The sequence below is a fragment of the Rhagoletis pomonella genome, unplaced genomic scaffold, assembly GCF_013731165.1.
Source record: "Rhagoletis pomonella isolate Grant_MI unplaced genomic scaffold, Rhpom_1.0 Rhpom_scaffold_00014, whole genome shotgun sequence".
Lineage (NCBI taxonomy): Eukaryota > Metazoa > Arthropoda > Insecta > Diptera > Tephritidae > Rhagoletis > Rhagoletis pomonella.
Window position 1 is genome coordinate 16,453,605 of NW_023458568.1, and position 7,098 is coordinate 16,460,702.

At 34.6% G+C, this 7,098-nt stretch overlaps 2 protein-coding genes across 2 annotated transcripts in view; one reads left to right on the top strand and one right to left on the bottom strand.

Moving 5' to 3' along the window:
• Positions 1 to 712, bottom strand: part of LOC118749279 — a 136,917-nt gene extending 136,205 nt beyond the window's left edge. Inside the window, exon 1 of the mRNA XM_036484080.1 lies at positions 570 to 712. The gene's annotated coding sequence lies outside the window, so the exon portion shown is untranslated. The remainder of the gene's footprint in view (positions 1 to 569) is intronic.
• Positions 1 to 7,098, top strand: part of LOC118749276 (protein furry-like) — a 1,083,341-nt gene that overhangs the window by 668,415 nt on the left and 407,828 nt on the right. The window lies entirely within an intron of this gene.

The window sequence follows — 7,098 nt, forward strand, 5'->3', positions numbered from 1 at the left end:
GTTTCGGAAAGGTGAAAAAACATATATTTAATACTTGCGCCGGGTATATAATGTTCGGCTCCGCCCAAACTTAGACTTTCTTACTTGTTTTTTTTTTATTTTAAAAATAATTATTGCTTTCCGCCCCTGATATAGACACCACATCCTGACCCGTGTCAGCGTTGGAGCCATCAGTAAAGGTTCGACAGTATGTGAGACCGGGCTCAGTGTTGGAATTATTTCTAGAACTCTTCCCCCAGCAACCTCCGCCTCGCCCGCTCAGTATCTTACCAACTTACATACATATGTACATGTCTTTTATGCCTACAGGTGGTCTCCCCACGTATAAAGGTGCAAAGAGATGGTAAGTGAAGCACATCAAGAGCAGCCCCAGGGGTCGTAGAAAAAGCTCCCGTACAGCACACGGCGACTGTCCTTTGATGCATACTAGGGGCTTTTATTCATTGCGTATGGGTATGTCATGTTATCAACGTTATAAAAAATCTTCGTTTGGGTACAAATTAAAAATATTTTAACAAATACAAATTAGTTCAGATATCTTTTGGCAATTGTACTTCAGCTTTACTCACCTGATTTAGGCCGAATTACTCTGACATCCGCTTGATTAACACGGTTCTGGCAAGTGTGATATGAAGATATTGACTTTTGTCGCTTCAGTGATGATGAATTATTTGATGGCGTCGTCTGTGCGTCTCTGGAAAATTGCTGCGACTTTCTAAACAGTGACAGATACCGAATGTGAAATTAAATTCCTTTTTGTAAGGTGTAAAAAAATGTGAATAGCTTACTGAAAAATTAATGCATATATAAACGACGTAACTCATTTGCTTTCCTAATTCAACTTTGTGCAAAAACAGGTATACTATTCATTGAGGAACTAATACAATTTAAAAGCTCCCACACCATAAACCTACTTTCATTTAAAAACTACTGCATCATCTGTGGTCATAAGCAATAACCGCCTAAGTCCGAAAACCTGAATTCGAGAACGTTTTGAACATTTGGACTGTAATGTTAACCTTATAGGGAAACCAAAATATGTTCGTCTATAACTTTTTAAATAGCCTAGCTGGCGAGACGGGGATTTCACGTACACATGGAATAGTAGTTGCAGAATCCGATAGCATATGGGCAAATCTCCGGAACCGTGCGATTCAACGCTAAAAAAGCGTAAATTTTTAAATTGAACGCACACAAATAAATTTTACTTCAAATTGTTTGAAATCTATGTATTGAGGAAACATTAAGTTCTTGCGTGATTCATTTTTTTAAAATCCTTAAAGTGGAAATAAGCAACAAGAATTAACAAGGCGTAGGCAACTGGCTGAGTGCGTAGGCAACAGGCTGAGTCAGTGGGATCGTCGGTTCGAATCCTACTGAAAGAAGTCTGATGAGGAAATGTGGTGATTTCCGAAATAGCTATCACTTCTACCAGTTTTTCAAATTATCGTTGCTTTTCCACAATAAGTTTTCATTAAAAAACGGCCTCGAGCTCAATAAAAACACAGGTCTGCAAAAAAATGGGTTCGGAATGTTCTATAAAAGTGTAGTGTCATTTCCGAAGTAATTTTTTGCGTAGAATCCGAATCCGGGGTTTAAATTGCTCTATCACGTCAGGACTTTGAGATATCCTAACCTAAAAGTGCAAAAAACGCTGTTTTTGCCCATTTTTGAGGTTATGTAGCTACGAAGATTTTGCTCTTCATAAAAAAGTAGACGTGGTATTTTAAAGTATATGTCTTCCTCTTTTAAATGCCGAGATATCGCATTTTGAAGTCTCCATGTTTGTGAATGTAATCGACCGTATCACGTCTCATGTTATCTCAATGGATTTTCGAATATCGAAAAATTCACAAACATGGAAACTTCAAAATGCGATATCTCAGTGAAAAATAAAGATATTTAAGCAAACTCAACGGCATTTAAAAGAGGAAGACATATACTTTAAAATACCACGTTTACTTTTTTATGAAGAGCAAAATCTGCGTAGCTACATAACCTCAAAAATGGGCAAAAACAGCGTTTTTGCACTTTTAGGTTAGGATATCTCAAAATCCTGACGTGATAGAGCAATTTAAACCCCGGATTCGGATTCTACGCAAAAAATTACTTCGAAAATGACCCTACACTTTCCTAGAACAAAACGTTGTTGACCTGTGAAATTGTTGAATATAATTGTTATAAGGCCATAAAATAAAAAAAAAACAAATAACTTAAGGACGAGCACACCTAAAAGTTAAACATTCTAATAATAGAAATATTAACAAAAACCAACAAAACCAACAACCACGTGATCAAGTGAATTGCAGCGGAATAGCTGCGCTTGATTGTAGTTGGCTTAGCAAGTGAAAATAGTGGAAATAAACAACAAGAATTAACAAGGATCGTCGGTTCGAATCCTACTGAAAGAAGTCTGATGAGGAAATGTGGTGATTTCCGTAATAGCTATCACATCTACCATTTTTTCAAATTATTGTTGCTTTTCCACAATAAGTTTTCATTAAAAAACGGCCTCGAGCTCAATAAAAATTGTTGAATATAATTGTTGAACTTAAAGAGTTATAAGTAAAAACGATAATTTCTTAAAACTCAATGTTGGCGATACTTCTAGAGGGCGTGGTTTTTGTCCGATTTCAAAAAATTTCAAGGCAGTATTTAAATGGTTCAGGCGCAATGTGTATATCAAATTTGGTACACAAATTCGTGGCCGTATTTTAGACAAAAGTTATTTTATGTATTTAGCGTTTTCAACGAACTTTGTGAAGAATATTATCTAACGATAACGCTTAATGCCAACCTGTTATGTTGCCATTCACGCAAAGACCTATTCCGACAATATTTGTTGTATTTTCAATATTTTTTTCAATGGCACGCAGCTGTAGCTTTATCTTAAATGTATAATTAATGTGTATATAAACAAATGAGAACAATTTAGTAATTGCTGAAAGTTCAGAATGGAAAAGAACTTGAAATATTACATTTTTGATAATTACGAGTGACAGATTTCAAATTGTTACAGTTTATTTCTAATGAGGGGCACATATTTTTCTCAACGCCTAATGCATTTTCCAATATAACATTTAATATTTGCCATGATCTTTGAAAGTCTCCGTTTTGCGCTGAAAAAGTTATACTCAAAAAACGTACAAAAGGTAGCCAAAATGATATTTCTTACACAAAATCTTTGCGCATTTGACCACTCATTATTTCGTATTTATCCTTCGATTTTCTTCATCAGTAACTTGATTTTTTTTTGTAACAGGACAGGCTTTAGTACAGACGCAAAAATTTGGCACATAACCTGTTAAAAGTGTAAAGTTTGATTTTTTTTCATAAAAAAATAAAAAAGCTGGAATGATTAATTAACTTGTCAGAAACTATCAGTCCTATCCCTAATTTCAATTGTTGCTTTAAGCTGAATAACGGTAAATTGCAAATATCTCGAAAACGTATCCATAGAAAAAAAATTAACCCGATTTTCGGAATCACCGAGCAATTCTACATAGAAATTGGATAGTGGCGTCTGGAGAACAAAAACCAAACTAAAATTTGTGATCCAGTGTATTTTATCAAATATAATGAATGATATCTCAGTTTGAAGGAGAGGAGCCCACATACTTGCGAAAAATAGTCACGTTGTTCAAATTTAGTTATTTATTAAAAAAAGGTTTTAAAAAGCGGAACGCCCTGTAATTGGTCAATAAAGCGCCATATTTTGAAGGACAGCTTCACTGGTTGAGGTAAAATATAAAAACTTTTAAATAGGGTTGCCACCTGCTTAAAATTTTAATGACTGAAATATATATCGAGTAAAATATTGCAACGTATTCACAAATGAAAGTTATTTAAATGCACTGTTAACCCGAAGTAATAATTTTGAAGAAGGTTTCCAACTATTTAAAAATTTAAGTCTCTATATATATGTATGTATAAAACAAAGTTGCTTCCGTAATATCGAGCATAGCTCTAGAATGGATTGTCCTATGTTAGCTGTCTTTTTATTTGTGGTTGTCTCTGCCTAAGGAAATCCGGAAAATTGTATGGGCAATTCTTTTATTTTTATTTATTTTTTTTATTTTGATCTTTATATTACAGTTGAAATGGTTTGCCCAGGTTCAAAATTGTATCAATGCTAAACAATTATGTAGGTTAGGTTAGGTTAGAAAGTGTTGTAAATTATTGCCGGTTCCATTTAAAGTTTCCGGATTTGAAAACTGAATGACGGAACTTTGATTAAAAATATAAATATATAAATATATATAATAAATAAATATATCCTGGGTTAAATTTTCCTCGAACTGGTTCAATTTTTGTTTCCGTGTATTCACTACGGGCGGATGAAAAAATTTCGGGATAATTTGTTTGAGGGCGAAACCAGCGATAAGAAGTCTGAAATTGCGAACATAGTTCGATTGCTTCGAAAATAGTTTGAATTCTTCGACATTGTATTTTCAGTGTCCGTAAACCATTCGCCGATCAGAATATAGTAAAACATTGGCTCACGCAACCGCAATTTTCAAAGATTGGCGATTAGCACTGCATATCAAAATCCTTAATAGCGCGCCCAAGTTAATGAACAGACTTGAGTGCATACGTCATGCAGAAGGACCCCAGGGGGGCTCCTTAACAACTGAAACAAAAGCGAAATCCCGATTTGCATCGTAAAGAGAGAAGAAGTACCGTGAGTGTCCAATTACTTCGACATGCCGCACCACTGAGTATATCGAACTTCTGTGAGTTACGATTGGTCCATCTGATGTAATCTGCTAATTTTACAATGCGTAAATCTTTTGTTCGGAGACAATAGGATTGAATTCTGCAGGAGTTAAAGTCAAATTACTACAGTTAACTGAACCACCAGAACCCCTGAGCTCATAACTTTATGGCGAATTACTAGAATAAGGACAATTCTTGATAAATTCCTACAAATGCATGATTAGGCAGTTAAAGGATTGCTTCCCAAATAAGTCTATGTCTACGATAATCACTTATTTTGAACTTGCCACCAACTATGCTGTACACCGAACCAGATCATTGTTCAAGACAGTAAATGAAAAAGAAAAAAAATGTTTTCGTTGGCAACTCTGATATCGAAATTGATCACCGTTGGGCGATTAACTTTGCTATGAAACGCCAGATAATTGGAAAATTGCAAGAACTTCGTCACGGACACGACGCTTTGATTAGGTTATTTAAAATGGCAATGGAAGATATGCCATCTGACAACCAAAAACCCATTATTAGAGCAGATAAATGTGCCACTGGTAGTCGTTAAGTGAATAGTTGGTGAAAGTGTTGTACCAAAATGTTCCAACAAAAAAATTAATTTTGGGCGAGACGAAGCTCGCCGGTTAAGTTAGTATTTTTCATAAAAAATTGGCATTTATTTCAATTCAATTTATTTTCACATTGGTATGGCGACACACATATCATAACAAGTATTCACACAAAATCAAAATAATTTGAAGCTAAAATCATTCATTCGTTTTGCTCATGAATAATTCATATGCCGCTTTGAATGAATTCATGCAGCCTTCTAATACGTACATAAGTGATTAAGTGATAAAACTAAAACAAAAACTCTCAAAACGTCATTGAGCTAAAAAAAAAGTCAAATGACCTCGAAATCATAAATTCGGCAACCTGCCCGCAGCTTTGTTTGTAGTACGTACACTGAGAAAAATAATGCATAGTAAAAATTAATACTTTATATTTGATTATCGCTTAAAAATGTTCGTATTTAAAAATTATATTTTCATACATCTGAGTAAGTGTATTTACCCTGCAGAAAAAAATTATCAATTGATAAAAAATAGCCAACTTGTAGTTGGCTCTTTTGCAGGATTTCTATGAAATAGTAAATACATATCGTCGTTTAAAGTACAAAACTGCGTGCCGTCGTCATTCTGCAAAACCGCGTAACTGACATTGGCTGCCAAAAATTGGATTTGCTCACATAAGCTCTTGGCTCAATCCTTATCCATTCGTCCTTAAATATACTTTGCTTATTGCTTTATAAAAAAGAGAATCATTTTGAAATATGAATGTTTTTACTCTCTAGAAAGCAATTTATGCAACCTCACATACGCGGTTTTGCATTATCTTGATGTGCGGTTTTGCATTTTGTTGATACGCGGTTTTGTACTTTAAACCAGAGCTTCTTAAAGTGTGTTCCGCGGAACCCAAGGGTTCCGTATAAAAGTCACCGGGGTTCCGCGAAATAAATTTTGGTATGAATAAGCACGGCGGTTGTGTTACACACAGAAATCAATGTTCTAACAGCTAGACCGAGACGCAATTATCTTCTTTCAAGTACACATATGTATTCGTAGTTGGTATCAGGGATGTTGCGGATGAGGATGCGAATGCGGATGTCAAGTATTTTTATACTCGAGCGCAATTGTGCACAAGGGTATTATAAATTTGTTCACATAACGGTTGTTTGTAACAGGCAAAACGAATCGAGATAGACATAGACAAATATATACATATATATATATATATATAAATATATAAATAGGCAATCATGTTTCCTTTACACCCCTTTTGCGGCTAAACTATACCTCTAAGGTATAAACAATTATATATCATTAGAAAGGTATTTTGATGCAGGCAATTTTTCAAATTTTAAATTAGTTTAACATAAAGCGAAAAAATTAATTCAAAAGTGACACCAATACTAATGCCGTACATGTAAATGGTTGGGGCGGGAACGCCTCCTAAATGTATACTAAGCAGCAGTTTAGGAATAAGCTGTATGTATGTATGTACATGAATAGATTAGACTCAAACAAGGAAGGAGGTAAAGTTGAATATGGAGAAGAAGAAAGGGATAAATACAGAAATTAAAATAAAAGTAAAGATACCTAAATATAAAGACAAAGAGGAAGGAAAATTTAAATACCTAACCTAATAACAATGGTGAGGGTGAGTATGTAAATGAAGAAAAGGCTGGACATATTTAGATCAGGATAAAGGTGAAGAAGAAGATGAAGACCAAGACGAGGAAGAAGATGAAGACCAAGACGAGGAAGAAGATGAGATGAAGATGAGATGAAGATGAAGATGAAGATGAAGATGAAGATGAAGATGAAGATG